This window comes from Patagioenas fasciata, chromosome 5 (genome assembly GCF_037038585.1).
Source record: "Patagioenas fasciata isolate bPatFas1 chromosome 5, bPatFas1.hap1, whole genome shotgun sequence".
In the NCBI taxonomy this organism is placed as follows: Eukaryota; Metazoa; Chordata; class Aves; order Columbiformes; family Columbidae; genus Patagioenas; species Patagioenas fasciata.
This window is the reverse complement of record NC_092524.1, coordinates 41,389,423-41,410,515: the sequence shown is the minus strand read 5'-3', so window position 1 is coordinate 41,410,515 and position 21,093 is coordinate 41,389,423.

The window sequence follows — 21,093 nt, the reverse complement described above, 5'->3', positions numbered from 1 at the left end:
ACATAAGGTAGTACAATGTAGCATGTTTCTCTGACTGACCAGCTGAAAGCCTGTTCCTTATCATTTTAAATTTCCTCCAGGGGCCTGAGAAAAGTTTTTCTATTGGGGTATGCCAACCTTTGAGACTGCCATTAATGTTATGATAGTGGCAATTCCTTGTCACAGGTCTAATGCAGTCCCAAAACACTAGAGTTAACAGCTTTGCAAAAGTTCTTTGAAAGGATGGGAAGCACAGAGGACAGAAATAAAATGGTATTATTCTCTGAGGCTGTAATATCTTCTAGATCTGTCACTTCCATCATTTCCATTGTCCAAGAGTGCTTAGGGGACAAAATCATACTAAAATGGAAATGGCCCTTCTCACTGGCAAGGGTGTAGTCTTTAGTTTTTACTTCAGCCTTACAGTCTTATAAATACGTAAACCAAGGGTGTTTATAAAATAAAGATTGGAATCTTTTAAATTTGAGTCTTTCACTGAATTCAGTGATTTATGGACTATTTCCTAAACCAGTACATGCACTGACCTACTTCAAAGCTTCTCATTTAATGCCATACAATCGTTTTCTTTTATGAGCCATTCTCTGATTTTTATTATATTAAGAATGGTTCCATAGAATGGTTCCATCTGTGTTGAAATTGCCTCCTAAACTGGGAGAGGTGAAATTAGAGATTCAGTTTCTCATACATTTGGTGAAGGCTGCAACCAGCAGTTTGCTAGCAAAAAAAAAGAATGCTATCTCTTTTCTCCTATCTTTTGTGTGGTGTGCTCTGAGTAGCTAAAAAAGGGCTTCAAAACAAAACAAAAATGCCCGACTGATTAATCTATTTACAAAGGTTTAGATGTTACACTGGTTGGTGACCTCAAGATTTACATGACCTTGTGTATGTTCAGCAGAATTTATGAAATTTATATTATTCAAGGATGATGAAACAATGAGTGAGGTTTCTGAAGCTTTCAGTGATGCTTAGGTGTTGGACCTACTGTTTCAATATATTTGGGGAATCTAATCCTAGATGTTTTTACTATAAGCATAATTCAAAGGACCTCATGGCTGAATGCCAGGAAGTTCTCATAAAGGCATTTTCCAAAACAATAAAGCACAATGACAAAAAGAGCACTGCAAATGTCATTTCAGAGTCTGAGAGAGACCTTCAAATTGCACCACAAAGTGTTTTTAGAATATGCTTAAATTCATTATTTTGCTATCAGTGCTCTGAATCCGACCCTCTGCCACTGATTCAAAAAGCACTTTCTCAAAGTGAAATCTAATTCCATCATTAGGAGACAGATTGTTCTAAGAAGCTGGATTAGAGCAGTATCAGCATGAATTTCAAAAACTTCTATGTAGCTATAAATACAATGTGCAATATTTTTCAATATCTAATGTGTTTTGGTCTAATGTTGAACATGCCCCATTGTTCAAACCAGCTGTGTTCTTTCACTTTTCATTTCTATAAAGCTATGATAAAGGCTGTCAAAGCAAACCCTGCAGCACCAGCCTTTCTTGATAAAAGTTCTGTGTACACAGTACATAGTAATCTCAAGATGGAACTTTGTTTCAAACCAGAACAAAATCTTCAGCTAATTATAAGTGAACTATATTAAGCACAAAAGGCAATTTCAATTTATACTGAACAAAGTTGCATTTTACTCTTTCCTTTCAAAATGCATTTGTCGCTGTTTCTGAAACTAATTGAAAATTCTTTTTGCTTAATTTTCTAAGGTTATTTCTTTTATTGCTTTTAAGTAGTCTGTGTAATACTGTAACATCTAAATCCCCCCAAAAGAAGATTAGTGGGGCTTTTTTTGTGTTAATTTGTATTTAAAGCTTTAGAATAAGAAATGAATCATTCTTTTCATTCCTTACATCACGTTAGTGCAGCAATCACTAAACCAACACTCTTATTATGAGCATATTCAAAGCACTTGCAGGAAAATTGCCAACAGAAGTACTACATAAAAATAGGTCTGCTGTTTAAACAGAGGAGGATTAAAAATAAAATGATAGTTTATAGATGACCAGTTAAAGGAAAGAGAATTGTGTACTTTTATTTGTTTCAACTTTTCTGTATTTCAGAGCATATATGTATATTCTGCTGTATGTGATATAAAGAAAATCAGAGGAGCATTTTTTTTTTCTTTTTTATTCTTCTAGTTATTTTTTCAGCTATGCTTTATGGAAAAATTATGGAGTTGTCTCTTCTCCTTGTCCTGAAAACTTTATGACCAATGGATAATTCCCGTGTCCCGTTGTAGTTAGTTACAGGGTTTGGCTGGACACAGGCAAAGACATAAAGCTTGAAGTGTCCTAGACGTGCTACCTCAGCTCTACCTCCCTGATAACCCTGGGCCATCTTTTGTCTTAAAGAAGTCAACAGTAAAGTTTCTGAGCCAGAATTCAGTCCAGATTTAGATCAGGTAAGAGTGACCATGTCAACAAGAAGACAGGTATTAAGTGGTGTCACTAAATGGGAGGTCACCACATAGGAAGGGTACTCAGCTGACTCAACACAGAAGCTGGGGTAGGACCTCACCAGGGAGCATAGGAGTGGATCAGATGACATGCTGAAAGAGATTGTTAACTCCTTGTAGAAACTGCAGGCCTGATGTGTGGTTTTCTCTTGGGATGCAGGAGCTCACTTGCTGGTTACCAAGCATCGCATGATGTGGCACCAAGCATCGCATGATGTGGCACCAACCCAGAATGTGAGAACAGTTTTCTACTAGTCCCTTGAGACTAGGATTGAATTCTTTATGTTCCCTGGTTTGCTTACTGTAGGTAGGAGCAGCTGTAACCCAGCAGCAACCTTTCTGCAGCCCAGGGACTGGAGGCGGTGCTGATGAGCAATTCAGACTTCCAGACATTTCCTCTTGCCTCTGTGATAAAAGGAAAAGTTAGGAAAGAAGTTAGGAAGACTGAAGGAGCAAAGGAATTTTATTTTAAATGCATCACATCATCATCACAGTTTCATCTTCCTACTCTGGGGTTGGTAATGCTTCTAAAAAATAGGCTTACTGTCAGTGGGGACATACTGAACAGAATTCAGAGAGGTTGGCAGAAGTGATTCAGAGACAGCTCAAGACTTCTCAGCAGTGTTTTAGTTCTCTAACACTAAAGATAAAACTATACATCTGAGGCTATGAGATAGGATGAGAAACAGAAAGAACAGTGATTTCTCTTTCTACTATTAAAGGACTAGAAGAGATGTTTTATGATTATTTCAGCTTCAGAGGCTGAGGAACAGCCATGTTGACATTATCTGAATGTGCAGATAGAAGGCAGAGATCAATGGGCTGTTTTGCTACTTTAGTCAAAGAAGCAGAGTCTGAAACCTCTTGAGGCAAACTGGTGTTCTAGGAAAGTCTTAAATACTTAAACCTAGCTCTGGTTTGGGACCTCCAGTACATCATTAGAAGGAAAGGTAGCAATTGTGTGAGAGAAGAAAGGAGAGGAGTAAGAATCAGGCACATCCCAGGGCACGTAGGCACCAGCTCCTCCCATAAATTAGTTATCATTCTTCTTTATCAGTCATGTAATAGTTATTGGTCTTTTTAATTCATATGATGTATTTCGTTGGAAAACGGAAAAAATGATGTAATTTTTGTAAAAATATATTAAAAGAAAACTCTAGATCTGAGATGCATGGAATGCAGACCCAGCATGAAAATTAAACACATGAACCTGTGATTAACCTTATTACAGTCTACCGCATGCTTGTCAATAGATGGCTGTTGGTGTATCCAGCAGGTTGTGTAGGAAGCAATGTCCTACCAGACAGGACCTTCAATCCATATATAAACCCATAAGGTGTTAGGACCCCTAACACACTCTCCCCCATTCTAGAAGATTAGGACCACAGGAAAGTTCTTGGTGTGTTCAGAAGTTATCAACCCAAGAATCATGAGTCTTCTCTATCAGTTTCACAGCTGAAAAGGGCCAGATGAATGTAGGACGATTTATCATTTTTGTTCCCTCAGTAATTTACTATTTGTTAAACAATACAAATAGCACACAGCTGTGGTACATTATTAATTTGATTTGGTCATGATCAAGATCTGGGACGTATCTTACAAAGTGTCACATTTAGTCCTGTTCCTGCCAGCTCATTCCTTCAGTTTCAATGTGTTAAGTTACAGGTTTATGGATCAATGCTTTTCTGATCAGGTTATCTGTTTCCATTTTCATCTCAATGTTTCATTGCCATAGGACAAAACTGAATGAGGCTGAGTATGGCAAGCTGGGAGTCACAGGTAATTCACGATCCTGACAGGTCCCTGTTTGCAGGAAAGCTTGTGACTAGCAAATATGATAGTTTTCAGCTGTATTTCTGGCTATCAGAAGTGCATTAATAAAAGGAAGTTTATTCTTCCTCTTCCAGAAGAAGGAAAAAAAAAATCCCGGTACCCAAGTTTATGTATTTGAAATCAGAGATGAGCTTGGGTGGATCTTGTCTTTGGTAGAATAAGATATAACATTAGGGCCATGACTTTGGGAGCAGAATCAGCTAGAAAAATATTAATTGGGTGTTTAAAGGTTTTCTGTAACCTTGTACCTGGCAATGGCACCTACTAGGGCATTTCGTGACAAATTACTGGTGACCAATGCTTTTGGAAGACATCTTTACTATGTCAGGATGATGAAGGTGATGAGAATGAGTCTGAACAGTAGCTCTCCTTCCTGTATTAATTTAACAGGGGTTTAGGGCATTTTTTTCATTTCTATAAGCATTTCTAGGTAGAGCTGTGTGTCAGGAAATATCCAAGACGATAGCAAGAATGGACATTACTGACATTACATTCAATTTTCTATGTGACAACAATCAGACAACCTCATTGGTCTCCCAGTCAACTAGAGCTTTTGTGATTCAAAATATGATCTTACACATTCCTTTCTTTGGTGGCATGACAGCACAGCAAGAAATCTGTGCCACTGAGAGAATGACAGAATTTCTGGAGTTTATCCTCATTAAAAATATGGTGAAGGCATCTAAGATCTGCATTTTAATTTTATTTCTGGTTGATTTCTGAAGGAGTATGACACCTTAATGTGTCTAATGCTAAGTTAGTATCTGTTCCCTCAGTGACTCTCTGCAACACTTGAAACAGACAAAACAATCTTGTATGCCAATCTGGTAACATTTCTCTGTGTACTCATTTATTTGTTAACTGTATGCTACTTCGTGATTTTATGGCTTTTAAGTAGTTTATTTTGTTTGCTTACTTTTTACAGTCAGATCAACCAAGTAGGATGTTCCTGCCTTATTATTTTAAAAGGAAAAACATGCAAAAAATTTAGCAAAAGATATCATGTAAGACTTAAGAAATTTGTGGATGCCATTTCTCTTTCCTTAGTACTTAGTACTGAGAAGAAAGGCTTGTCTCCCTGCAACTGTGGAGAAAAGAACAAACCAAACAATTGTAACACCGTAGCAGAACCCTATCAGAAACAAGTGAGAAGACACACACACATACGTTGTGGTTCTCTTAACAGTGTAATTGTTAGTGCTACAAATTTATAATTGTTTAAAAGTACACATTAAGATCAACAACATTGCTTCTTAATATAGAATTGGTGTGTTTTTCTGTCTTGTAAATAAAAAAGAATACTGAATTGCCTGTGGCCATAGATGCTATTGAAAATGAACTGAAAACAGACATCAGAATGGATGCTCTTTCATGAATGCTGTGTTTCTTAAATGTTTGGGGATACATTGGATTACAGGTCAAGTTCCATGACTCATTGGTATATGCTTCATTTTAGGCACATGAATAGTTTAACTGATCATAATGAGATTATTCAGACATTTATTATGAGCATTTTGCTGGACTAATAGCTTGAACTATATATGTGAAATAAAAGCACCTTTTGCTGCCTCAATTAGTTCTACCTTTAGTCTCAAAATGTTCCAAACCCAAAATACTACTGTGTTTTTTGTGGTTTTTAAATCTACTGAAAATGGGATATTGTATTCCAAGTCTTTACATACTTTCTGAAAATTTAATTATTATGAATGTTTCTGTATATTTGTAAGGAAATTCTGTCTATGAGGTTGAAAATATATTCCTTTCTCCCAGGAAAAAGGCTCCATCTGTATCTCTGGAGGCACTAATATTTCTATGTGATAAAAATACAGATAGATAAATGGAACCCTCTTATATATTCCTTCACTCGAGAGAAAATACACATTTCATTTTTCTCTCCAGCTGTTTCACTTCTGTTCATATCTTCTTTGGATATATAAGGAAAATACCATAACTGTAGCTTCCTATTATATGTAATCTAATTTGAGCCTGATGACACATTTTATTAAGACGTCTAAATGATTGCTTAGATCTTAAAAGACATTTAGATTTTTATTTAATCTGTGGAAGTCATAAATGTTCATCGTCAATTCATATACCTAATCTTTAGCCTTGCTGTGTAAAAATGCCTTATTTATAAAAGCTTGCTTCATCAAATATTTCATCGCATCTTTCCAGATAGTTATAAAAGGGATGGTATGCTAAGCAGTAAAGCAAATAAATTTTATGTAAAATACATTTAAAACACCTGGGTCATTTTAAATGTCCATTTTAAATATGAATGGTATTGCTTTGCTATGGGAGACATAGCAAGATAAACAGCAGCTAATAAAATTGTGGTTATGATTCAGAAAGATACAGCTTAAAGCTGGAGATACAATCGTCTGTCATCTAGGTGTTCCTCCTCTTCCAGTGGGGGGATTGGACTGGATGATCTTTTGAGGTCCCTTCCGATCCCTAACATTCCGTGATTCTGTGATTCTGTGATCCAGGTGGGAAAGCTCATGTTAAGAGTCACTTCACAGAACTAATATGCGCAGATGCATGTTTGAAAAGAAGCACACAAAACCAGTCATGTCCGTGAAGAGTAAATACAAAAGAAGGAAAAAATCTGCCAGTCATAAGAATTTTGGCAATAGACTTCTGTTTTTAACCTTTAACTTTGCCCATTTAGATTGTGATCTACTGGATTTCCAGATATATAATGAATGGCCAGGGCATATATGCATAAAGGCCGTAATGTTTCCACAGTGATTGGAATATATCCTGAATATATCAAGTCTATAGCATGTACACAAAAAGTTCATCTATGTTTGTGCCAAATTTTACGCAGGATGCCTCAAACATGCTGTGCATTTACAGAGCAAGTTCACATATGTGCATATATATATATACACACACATATATATATGCCTCCAGAGGTAATTATCTTGGATTCACTAATTTTGGGGAACAGACTGATAGCTGAGGTGTTTGGTATGCCCTTGTCTCTTCAGGATGTTCTCTGGAGCACCACTGAACTGCTGCACAGAAGTATGGAGGTTCCCTCTGTCCTTTCTTAATTTTGATCTCTGTTGACTCTAACACTTGGCATACCAAGAGACACGCCTTTGGCATTTGGCCTCCATGAGTGATGCCATGACACAAACACAAGCAGCACCACCATGGCACAAACAAAAGCAGATTCTTTGTAACTTGGGGCCCTATATGCCTGTTGTAGCTCCTCCCAAACATTACATTGGAGAGAGGTTGTGACACCATACAGCAGCAAAATTGAGTATGTGGAAAACAGTGTTTGCCCCAGTTTCATCCTGGACCCTTCAGACAGTTTTCTGGCAAGCAGGTGGTAGGTGCTCCTTCTCCAGAGCATGGCACCTTACTACTGAGAAACACAAGAAGTTTGTACCTCTTAACATTTCTGACTGCTGCAAGTAGAAGACACAAAGGGTATTCCTGACTCTGATTCTTCTCATGAGCTGACACTTTGTTTAGTCAACAGAAATATATTAACTTGAACAACCATAGTATGTAGGCCACAATACTGCTAGCTGAGTGATAAAATCCATGGAAAGTTACCTAAAGCTAATGAGCCGAAGGAAGAGAGAAGACATTGAGTTTGATCATAAGAAAAGTTCCCTCACAAAATCATATCTTATCCAAGATACGGATATGGATATAGTTGTGGATAGATATGGATATCCAAATGGTATGATATCCAAGATATGCTATCATTTCCTAAAGGAAATGATGGAAATGCCATCAAAAGAGAGCATTTAAACTGAACTTGACAAAAAGAAATGTGCTTCAGGAAAAATCCTGTATGTATGCTATGCCAAAGAAATGTGCTGCGTACATTTCTGTTTCTTAAGTTGCTCTGATTTTGCATGAGTATATGTTATGCATTAGAAAAAAAAAATGCTTTAAATATATAAGCTGACTATGCAAACCTGAGCAAAATTATTTCCATCATTCTTAGATAATCTTTCTAGATCATCCTTAATGGCAAGAAAGAATCAGGGAATCTGTCCAAATTACTGACAAGCATTTTCTAGAGGTTTTATCTTAATGGTATAGATTTAGTATACATACTTGACCTTTAAATTACTCTGGTTTTCTGTTTTCTTCCAAATTAGAGTATTCCTGTCTTTCTTTCTTTAATTTATTTTTTCCAAATTGCCAAAAAAATACCTCTTTCTATTTGCATCACCACTGCATAATTCCAGTACTCTGAAATATATTATAATGAATAGAAATAACTTGATGTAAAGTTCCTTTTGTCAGACAATATTCAGATCCAAAAAACAAGTAGATAAAATATATTACAGATGTGACCCATCATTACAGAGCAAATTTTCTGTGGTTTCAGATTGTGTGGAAAGATCTCACGGAAGAGATACAAGACCAGAGTTGTTCTTGAATGACTGTCATGCTTCTCTCCCTCTCTCTGCTGTTTTCCATACACTTCCTTTTTCATTTGTGATTAAAATATTATCTGTGTTCTAATGAAATGAAAATCTCCAGGTCATTAGATTGTCAATTTATGTGAAGATTCCTGAGACTCTGCTTAAGTCTTCAGAATTCATATATATTCTGTGAATTAGAATCAAATTTCAAGAATTTTGATGATGAAGGTTATTTGGATTTTAAGAAATTTCCTATGGTTTCCAAACGGTGAACACTGAGACAGATGAATTTAATGCTAGAATATTTTTCAGGTATGTTATTCATCTGTGTTCAACCAGTTCTTCTGCAGTCTCAACAGAATGTCTGTCACAGAAAAATATCTGTTACAGAACCGTTCATAAGAATTAAAACCTTTTATTTTCCAACGCAACATTACGGAAGCAAAACGGCAGGTTCTTCATATTTAACAGACACTGTTTTGCAAGTATACTGAATAACAAACAAATCTCCAGAGAGCATAGTACAGAACTCAGGAATGCATTGGAGAGGAGGCTCAGTAATGTATTTTTAGAAAATTGCTATGTAGGTAACTGGCTATAATACTTTTTACAGACATGATGATGCCTGACACTAACGGGCTTTCTTTCGTTAAGCTAAGGAGAGGCTTAGGTGTTCATGTTCCTATGAGCCTGTTCTGCATTACAGTACCTTGCGTGTTTTAAAGAGATTTTCTCCAAGAAATTGGCTTACTGTGTTGGGAGTGGAGAGACGGTGGAAGGAAAATGTAGCAAAATAAAGGTTCTTCCCTGCATGAATAATCTGCTTAGTGTGAGATGGAAATGTGTTTACCTCATTGCATTTTAAAAGCCTTTTCATTTTCCATCTTCTGCTGGAGGGTAGCAAAGTATGGGACACAAATCCAGAGTCACACTTTATGAACTTTATCAAACCTGGCCAAACTAGTCTGGGCTTCTGGTTAACAATAAAAATTATTTAAATGTGATTTAAGTAAGTTATATTGCGCTTTGATTTTAAATTTATTGATAGACCTAGACATTGTTTATATAAAGCGACTTATATAAATAACTTATTAAAATAATTATTTATTGCTTAAATACAACCATAAAAATGTTTTATTTCCAAGGATTATTTTTAGAGATAATAGTAGGTAGAGCAAACAAGGGAAGTGACACAGAAAAGAAACATCTCAAAGGAGAGGAGAGTGACCATCTGTCTGTTAAACTTGGCATAAATAACCTTTTTGTTATTTTTCTGCAGTGACACCAAAGACCTCAAAGACAACAAGTATAGCCTTCATCCACTGACACTTCTGCGTTTAAAACCTTTTTTTGGGGGTGAGTCGGGGGAAGAAAAAGCTTCCAAGCGTCAACGTTTTGGTGTCCCCTCCATCATTAGAGACTGCAAGGCTACAATTCAAACCGAAGGGGACTGTGGTTCCAGCTCCCACTAGATGTCACTGCAGGACATCAAGTCAAGCCGGCGCCGCCGCGGGACCCTGGAACTCTGGCAGCCAGACCCGGTACTTGTGGGTTTGTGTTGGCATCCACTGTGACTGTTTGCACATTTGAAAAAAATAATGTAACAATAACTTCAGCTTAAATAATAAGGTTCTTAACAAAGACAGTATCAGGCTGCTTTCTGCTTATCAGTTGAGAAGAATGCGCACTGCCTAGAAGTAACTTGTTTATCTTTCAGAGCATCAGGCCAGGCGCCACAATATTTAATATAACATAGAAATCTACATACCTTTTTATTTAGAAGTAGTAAATTAATGCTGAACATGATATAAGTTCACACAAATTGCTTTTTGAAATATCAGCAGAAGTGTGAGTAACCAGGGTAGAGGAAATATGAGTTTTTTGCTATATGAAGCAGCCTCACTTTTAAAGATTAATTTAATTCAGAATTAATAAATGGGAAACTAAAACTATTGAAAAGTACTTTAATTTGTATGTGATATTCAGCTTCCAAACTGGACATTCAAATGGCACAACTTCTCTCAGTGGTCTGCAAAGACGATCAAAATAGTTTTGTGTTCATATATTGTTCATGAATGTATTTAACCAGCTGTAAAGTTCTTTCAGAAGTTATTCAAATTATTATTTGGGTAGCACTCTGCACTTCTATTACAAATACAACATGTATTCAACAATGTTTCCATAAAACCTGTTAAATTAAGAATTGTTCACGTTCACACAATTATTTCTGTTGCAATCTTTCACCAAGCTATGGTACTTTTGTGAAATGTGTGTATGTGCGGGAAAGGGCTGTACAGAAGGAGTAAACACTCCATATATGTAAAGAAAGGAACCAAACAGAAGCCAGCAGTGTTGCATGAGAGAAAGAGAATAATTGAAGATTTTTTCTGTCTGAATATTTTGTGAATACTTAGACCCTACTAACACATTTACATGCCCAAAACCACAGCTGGAGCAAAAGTAACCAGTAATTCTACAAGGCAGGTGTACCCATGAGAGCAGAAAGGGGATACGTAAAATGTACTAGCAGCGTCAGCAGCAAATATATGTATATGAAGGAAGGATACAGTGGAGTAATTGAAAGAGCAAGCTATTTAGTATTATTATATGTATCCCTGAAAAAGTGTAACTGAGACCTGTATATCTTGGAGGAATCATAGAATCACAGAATCACTGAGGTTGGAAAAGACCCTTGAGATCATTGAGTCCAACTGTTAACCTAACACTACCAAATCCACCACTAAACCATGTCACTAAGCAACCATGTCTAAAAGTCATTTAAACACCTCTAGGGATGGTAACTCAACTGCTTCCCAGGGTAGCCTATTCCAGTGCTTGACAACCCTTTTGGTGAACATTTTTTTTCTCATATCCAACCTGAACCTCCTGTGGCATGACTTGAGGCTGTTTCCTCTTGTCCTACCCCTTATTACTTGGGAGAAGAGATCAACACCCTCCATGCTACAACCTCCTTTCAGGTAGTTGTAGACAGTGATAAAGTCTCCCTTCATCCTCCTTTTCTACAGGCTAAACAGCCTCAGCTCCCTCAGCTGCTCCTCATGAGACTTATGCTCTAGACCTTTCACCAGCTTTGTTGCCCTTCTCTGTACTCTCTCCAGCACCTCACCCCCAGTGAGAGGCCCAAAACTGAACACATTATTTGAGGTGTGGCCTCACCAGTGCCAACTACAGGGGGATGATCCCTTCCCTAGTCTTTCTGGCCACACTATTTTTACTACTGTCATTCTTGGACACCTGGACATACTGCTGGCCCATGTTCAGTCTGCTGCTGACCAATGCCCCCAGGTCCTTTTCAACAAGGCAGCTTTCCAGTCACTCTTCCCCAAGCCTGTAGCATTGCACAGGGTTGTTGTGACCCAAGTGCAGGACCTGGCACTTGGCCTTGTTGAACCTCATGTAATTGGCCTAGACCCACTGCTCCAGTGCATCCAGATCCCTCTGTATGGCCTTCCTACTCTCCAGCAGATCAATACTCCTACCCAACTTGGTGTCATCTGCAAACTTACTGAGGGTGCGAACATAAAAGTCTAGTTGAATTTAGTTCTTTTTATGATGCAAAGAGACACGTGGACAAATTACAGTTTGTAAGTATGTGAGACATAGCTGTATAAGTTCAAAAATAAATTGTAGAGTATAAAAAAACCTGATTCCTACATAATGACTCTTATGTATGCAGAAGACAGAGAGGGATCTTTGAGGTAAATAAGGCCTCTTACAGAGGTTAAATTATGTAGAAATTCAGGTGATAATTTGATAGAAATTAATATTTTTCTGTAAGAAAACCAGGCAAAGACTCAAAAAAATTCTGATTGTTTCTGGCACTGTTCTGCTTTGTCAGTCTTGACAAATCACATATCTCTGTGTACTTCAGTTTTTCACGGCTGAAACATTACCTATGGTTCTTTTGACTAAAAATGTTTAAGATCTGGTATGATGGGTGGATTTCTGTGACAGCACTTTACTGAAATTGTAGGAAGTGGATTTCTTATTGTTATGCAAAATAATTTTAAAATGAATATTGATTCCAATTACTATCGTGTTCGTTGTCATGTGCTTGGGGCTACATCACAGTAATAAGAAACTTTCAGTCAGCGGAGTGCAATTTCTTTAATATTACTTTTTTAGATATTTTAGATATTTATTTTAATGGAAATACATAAAATTAAATAAAATTTAAGTATTATCAGTCAGACTTGTTTTGGAGATAAGTAGCAGATATGGTGATATGCCCATTCACATCATTCACTGGTAATTACACATAAAGGATTGTGAACAACCATTTAGAAGGTAAGATGACACCATGGGTACATGGACAGGCCTATTGGCTACTTGTCATTCAGCTTTCTTTTTTAACAGGTCATTAGACAAAACAGTTGTGAAGGAAACTGATAAAGTGTGCTTCAGTATAAATCACAGAACAATGCCCTTTGAGCTAGCAGTGAGGTGAAGTAATAGCTGTGAGATATGAACTGCCCATTTTCATTTAGTAAAGAAAATAAACCCCATAATTACTAGAGATGACATTGACTCTCAGAGATGGGCCACCAGCTGACAGATTCCAATTAGACTGAAATTACTTATAACCAAAAAGTGGTCCAAAGTAAACTGAAATTCCTGAGTTCCAATATAATGAGAGTAGAGGAAACAGTGATACATTAAAAAGCCCTTACCAATCATTAAAACCAAATCATTTCACAAAACAAGGCGATCCATCTTTCCTGCACAGGTAGCTGAGTTCCAGTATGGCATTCTCTCATGCACTAAGCAGTTTCAGTATAACTATTTCTGCCTCTGAGTGCTTGGCCATACAAGCTCAGTGCGGGAAGTACTAGTGTTGGCGTTCATTCACTATTTTAGCTGTTTCTTAATATCTCAGAATCAAGAGTCAGAGTAATCCTGTAGGTTACATCCAATGAACTGTTCTTCACTTTTGTTATAAATAAGAAAATGAAGACTATGTACACATCTGAGTAGAGAACACATTTGGCAATTTAGGTAATTCCTTTCTGTTTTGTTACTAGTATTTATGTTTACAAATTTCCAGGTGAATGAAACATTGCATGCTGCAGATGAAAGCAGACCCTTCTTGAACCTATGAATGTTGGAAGCCTGGTAAAATAATATGGTTTCTTCTGGCAGTACTGTTGAACAGATCACCCTTCTCTATCAACACTGCAGGCTGGAATATTGAAATTCCCAACAAAACCCAAGAAAAATCTGAAGTATCAGAAACTATGGAGATTTCTTTGCTTGTTCTTTGTTTTTTGTAATTGTGAGTGAGACTCAGTATCCTAAGTTTCCACATGTTGCTTCATTATAGAAGCAGAAAGAAGAAGTTGGAGTGGGTCAGTGGAGTTAAGAGTTGAGAGGCCTTGAAACAGAAGACATAGGTAGAGTCCCTCAGGGAAGCTTTAGGAAGGTGGGGAGAGAAACCGCACCAAGGTGTTGCTTTGCTTATATCCCTATTTTGTACTTCCTAACAGCTGAGCATATATGTAAAGCTTACATTTTTCATTTAATGTGTCATTTACCTTTAAAATGACACCATGAAATATTACAAGAAATAATATTAAATATAATGTCTGCTTTCTAACACTATGCTAGAGAGGCTAGAATTAGAGATACCCTCTGCATTCTGTTGAGTTCCACCCAGCTTGAAAAGCACAAGTGTTCCCAAGGTTAGGTCCAGTTAAAAGGAATGTGAGCAACATTCCCTGGGAGACTTGTCCAATATGTAATTACCATAACAAAAGGTTAAATCAATGAGAAAATGACTGTATTACTATTCTGTATGGGAATGCCAGAATTTTTCCCCTTCTTTAGACAGGGCCTAATTAACAATGTTAGAATTTGTAAGTAATACAAGTTGCTGTGACTTAAAATTTTATTTCTCTCTTCAGATATCAAAACAACGTAATAACAGGGGAGAATTTTGAAGTTATTTGAAGAATTTAAGAGCATACTTACCCCTTTTTAGTAGAAAGGATGAAGGCATCTTTAAAAATTGCCAGAATGGGACAGGGCTCACTTAGAAAAAAAGCTGTTTAATCAAACAAAGGAAAAACTTCCTGCAGCATTGCACTTGTTCTCTAAAAGATACCCTCAAACGACGAGTCAATTTATTAATACTTTTTTCGAGACCTGACTGGTGACACTGTGTCCACACTACAGTATTATCCACCTTTTCTCAAATGTTGGTGACCTGAAGTATGTCAACATTGAGGAGAGGTATGTTTCACTGCTCACAAACAAGATGGAAAGGTATTTTGTATTATAGTTAAAAATGAGCTACACTTAAGCTAATTCAAAAACCATATTGTTCTATTGGCTTAACCATGTCATTGTTTAAGTATGAATCCCCTTTCCTATAAATGCTTGGTTAGCATAAGAATGTTCAAAGTAACTTAGGTAAAATGTTACGAGAAACACCATGGGTGTGTGTTATCATCCATTTTGCACAGTGATTATTTCCTCACACCACTTACCTTTTGCTGACTTTTAAAGGAATCAGAAAACATCCATATCAATGATCTGCAGTCAGCAGTTACTGAATGTCTTTCTTCTGATAATTTTGCTTTCTTGGAAAGCCAACTTTGTGCTCAAATAATACTCATATAATGCTCAAATAACAGTCTATACTCTCTGCTGATTGGGCCTATGTCATTTAAGTGAAAGACCTGCAAAACATGGAATGGTACAAAACAGAGTATCAGAAAGAAATCTTAAAGACAGAGACATTCATGTTCTGTGTCTTTTATTTTTATAGTTTCTCTCTTCAAAGATGCACAATATACTAAAGCATTATTTTATGAACTGTGTATAGTATAGTGATGTGGAATTAGGCTTCTAGAAAGGACTAAAGAAAAGAAGTAAAAGTTGCAGTTAGGATCAGCCTAATATCAAGAAAGGAATAAGACAAGAATATATCTGTCAAGAGGACCCTTGGTCAGAAGCTGAGTGGGAACTGAGGATGAGATGACAGGAGACCAAAGGCACCAGTACAAGAGGCACTCAAATCAGAGCTATTCCTGACCCTGTAAGTGCATGTTGAGCAACTGAAGGGGCTTACTTGTACTCTTAATGGATGGCCCATTACCAGTTAGACTTACAGTCAGTTGCAGTTAAATTGCTCTTAAATTTAACTGCTGAAGACATTAAGTGTAATCATTTTCCCAGTCAGCCTTCTCTAGGTGACCGATTTATTCCTCACTTGGTCCTACGTAAATTTTCTTGAGGTTCTCGGGGTATTTCACATAGACTGTAGCCTTTGCAGATAACTAAATAGTAAGAATTTGCCAAGATTTTCTCACAGTCTATGCAACGCAATCTTTCTACTGACAGGTGGTGGTGGTGCATGTAAGTGATGCAGCCTTAAAGTAAATTGTCTGTATAAAGCTTAAACGGAGATATGAGAAATATTGGTTGTAACAGAGAGCAATTCACCTGTAGTTTGATGTGATCTTTCCTAAGAATAGCTTATGCATCCAAAGTATCGATGCTCCAGTCAGTGAGACACCTGGGCAGTTTAGTTCAGTGGGTACTTGCTGGGTTCACTAGGTACTCTCAACACCTCAGTCTATTATCTTTTAGCTGTAGCAAGACTCTCTCAACACATGAAGAACTTAGAGATCATAGAATAGGGATATTTCCTACTGAATGCAAAGGATTCTCTCATTGTCATTATTCACCTGCAACAGTGCTTGACAAGTGTTATGAAAGGGTGGACCCACCTAGGTGAACAAAGCAAAACTTTTAATATTTTATTTCACAAAACTTTATAAAGTGTTGATATTTTATTTCACAAAACTTTATAAAGTGTTTATTATAGCAGAGCCTGGAGTCCTGTTTGGAAAATGATTTGCCTTTCTGGCCTAGCTGTACTCTCAGTTTATTTTCATTCTCCCACTACTCTTCAAAGGGAAACGCTTTAGGTAGAAGAAATTCCACCTGGGAAAATTAATATCCTTTCTGTTCCTGGATGTTCACGCAAAATTTTCTGAGAAAGGTGTCTCCTAGGGTAAACTTCTGAGCAGTGGCAATCAATAACCATGGGTGGGTGGAGAAAAAAATAATTCTAGGATGTTCATGTTCTTTGTGTCTTGCTTTATGTTGTCTGATAATCCACTAAATTAATGTTATTTATGATATCCTGTGTTGTTATGCCTAAAAACAGTCTTAAAAACAGGATAGGATAGGATAGGATAGGATAGGATAGGATAGGATAGGATAGGATAGGATAGGATAGGATAGGATAACGTAGCGTAGCGTAGCGTAGCGTAGCATAGCATAGCATAGAATAGACTAGACTAGACTAGACTAGACTAGACTAGAATAGAATAGAATAGAAAGGAATAGAAAGGAATAGAAAGGAATAGGTGGGAAGGGACCTACAATGGTCTAGTTCAACTGGAACATAGCATGATGTTGTTGACTTGGATAATTATGTGACTCATATCAAATGAATTGTGAGTTTCTTGAGCTATTCACATACAAAAAACATACTAGTAACATCAAAACCATATTAATACTATGATGTTCACAGCAGATTACCATTTGTAGTACCTTGATTCACACAGGAGAAACGTGAGGAACATGTGCCATAAAAATCATGTAGCATGTATATAGAATTTTCCCATGTTACCCTAAGTGGTAATGTACCATTTTCACTCTTATCCAAAGCAGACTTAATGCTGCATCTACCTTACCTTTCCAGCACATCAGATAAACAAGGTATTTCATTATAGACTGACATCTATGCTAGCTTACTGATTTCAGTGTGAGCATGATCAGGAAAAAACAGATCTCAATTTACTTAAGACTGTCTACTCTCCTGACACACCTAAAATGCTTAAACAGCGTTTTGTAAAGATGTTAAGAAAATATTTGTAGCACTTCACACACATCGACAGATGAAAACAGTTCTTGTTACTTCTACAGCAACAACACAGTGCAGTGTTAATTAAAGCTTCATCTGATTTGTTTTTATGCTCAGTTGCAAAATCCTGCTGACGAGAAAGGGTCATTATAGGTGGGTTTGGTGTCCTGCAAGTTAACTCTTTCTGTCTCCCCTATTTGTTGCATTTGGGTCGTTTTTTCTGCTCTCAAGGAGTAAGAATTTTTACCACATTTCATGCGTGCAGTCCCTGATGAAATTGTTATCCATAAATTTGCACGGCATACACAAAATATCGAGCCATCAGTATTTTATATGACACACATGAGGAGGGTATAACAGTGGAGAAGAACTGTTGTTCATATGTCAGTGACGATAAAATATTAATTTCCCTAAAATCTAAAACACAGTATTGCTGATATGGTATACTGAATCCTTGTGTTATTACATAAATCACAATGAATGGAATCAAGGGAAGGACAAAGTCCAAACAATGACACTTATTCTATCATTATCAGATTAGCCGCAGGGATTTTTCTCTAATGTAAACAGGATTAAACAAGACAAATCAGATCAGGCAGTACATGTGCATATATGCAAGCAACATAAGAAAATCAACACAAGTCATTCCCTGAAACTGAAGACCAAAGTAATTTGATATGTCTAATGTATTACCTGTTTCTTTTTTTTTTTTTTAAATTATTTTTCAAGTGCTCCTCTGAATAGCTATACAGAATAGAATTCCTATATTTTCACGCAGATGACTAGATATTTTTCCCTCCCACTTATTACTTCAGAAACAATACCGCAAGCTAAGTTAATCAGATCACAATAACCATATGATATATTTTTCTACTGTATCTTTAAAAATATTCTAAACATGAAGTTCTTCTTTCCTGCTACTTCAGAGTCTTACTACCACAGAAACAGTGATAATTTCATCAGTAATTAAACAGCACCCAGGCGGCACATCCAGTGCATACAACTACATAAGACTGGATATGTGGCAGACCTGCCCATCCTTTTGACAAGTCATGAGATTTAAGAGAGGAGTTCTCTTCTCAGTTACGATCCAACCCTCCTGCTCTTCTGCTGAGGCTCTGAGATTGAGAGAAATGCCGTTCCTTAGGAAAAGTGGTAGGGACACACAGATCTGAATTTTGGCAGAGGTAATACATCGTCTTGAAAATCTGAACTCAATGAAATCGATCTTGCTTATGCATCTTTTGCATTCCACTTTGCACAGATTTATATAGGTATTTTTAATGGATATTTTTAAAGTTGCTTGTACTTCGTGCTTCTGTCTTAAAGTGCTTATGTGGTTGCTCCCTAAGTTAGTTGGCCCCTGCCACTTATGTGTTGGTGCATTTCAGTGTTTCTGCTTCTGTACAGCTTGCAAACATTTTGAGGAAAGCAATCCTGATGAGAGAAGCTATACAGTAGTAAATGTCAAGTATTTGCAAAGAACAGTTCAATATCTTGGGTCTCCGAGTTTAATTATATTTCAGAATTAGATGCTGGTTTATAAGCACTCTGAAAAAGAGCAGAATATGCCAATCTTAGTGTCTGACAGAATACTACTCTTCCCACTTATTGTGGCAAAATCCATTATCCTTTGGGCCATGTATTTTAAAGTATGTCTGGTTTTTGTTCATTGTGCTGTTTAGAAAGATCTTCAGTCTTCCTGATTTAACATTAAAGGCATATATTAGTCTCTCATTTGATGACTGTCACCTTGATAAACACTCTTCCAGGGTCTCATTTGGAGTCTAGTTAGCAAGGACAAGTGTCAGTCATACGTGGACAACTGACATTGAACAGCTTCAATATTTTCATGTTCAGTAATAAGCACTCTTCAGCACATAAATTCATCACGCATCAGGAAGCACACTTTTTGAAGTGCCTTGCCAATCTGCAGTCCACCTTGTCATTTTGCAACTAAACACCTAAGAACTTACACTGACCTAATGTGAACTTAACAGGTGACAGAGAATTCTTCACACAGACTGAAAAAAGCATCCTTGACAGAAATTAATAGCAAAGTGATATCTCTGGGAGACAGGAGTCCCTAAACATGTCCAGTAGTTCTTTTTTTCACTGCCACACTTCGGGATGCTGATTTTGTGCCACAGAAGAAACTTTGAGCTGAAGTCAACCTCCATACTCTTGCTACAATTTCATTTTCAGTTTTGGTCACTCAGAGTACGAACATTCAAATTCAATCAGATGGTTCCTTGCTCGTGGCATGCCAAATTCTTTTAGCCCTCCAAACCAGAAGAAAGTATCCATCTCATATGAATCATCTATCTAAACTAACCTACCTTTATTTCATGTGAGCAGAAATAAATACCTGATTTTCTCAACTAAGTTTTTTTTTCCCATTCCCCAGCAATATTGCTGCTGATAGGATGTAGCTTTGTTATTCTATAATGTTTTTATTTCTTTCAGAAGATAAAGACATCATACATATATTCTAGTGTGCTATCTTTACAGTGCATAAATTTTCTGTTGGAAGCTAATATAAATGCAAATGCCTATTTCACCTTCCTCTCAAACCTCACAATGCATCATAATATTTAGTTTGGGAGCAGGAGATGTTTTCCTTCATAAATTTCGGATTTCAAAATAAAACCACAGGTAGTGTTTTGATGTGGAAGGTAGTTCCAATTATCATTCCTTATCTCATTAATTGTTTCTTTTAAAGTACAAATATCCCAACAGGATGAAGAGCTAATTAGTTCTTTCTAGACTATGCAGTCCTGTTGGGAATAAAACATCATATTATCAGGACTAAAAATATCAATAGTGAATATGCTGCTTCTATAAGATCTCTTTGTTGGCAACTGCCAAAGTGTGGTATATAACACACAAGCCATTTTTCCCAATACAGAAATAATAGCTGGTCATGGTAAGGGTTATGTTAGTGACTACAACTACTGGTGGTGGCTCTTGTACACACACACACACACACACACACACAAAACTAAAAACCAAAACCACCCACAACAAACCAAACCAAACCAACAAACAAAAAAGAGCAATAAAGCTCTGCTCTAAAGTGTCTCCTTAATTTTAAGGCAATATTTATAATTGTAGAGTGAATTGTAGAAAATATTTGTTAATTTCAAAATATTTAGAAATATCACAGGCTTTCTTTCATAAATTTATCTGAAAATAATTTATACCTAGTGCAGTCTTCATTTTATAATCAGCAAGATTCGTTACTACATAACTAGAAAAAGGTGTACTTTAAATATAACAAGATAATTTCCTTATGTATCTAAACTGCTGTATTAGGAGTAAATCATTATATTAATTGGGAAGCTATCTGGTTATCTAGTATACTTCACTGATTTCTTTACAAATTGGGTAAAAGTTTTCCTAAGTTTCCTAACGACACTTCAAAGAAGACCACCTCAGTGAAAAAACTTTGCTGTCTTTGGGTCTTGGGGAAGTCACAGAAGCAACTCCGT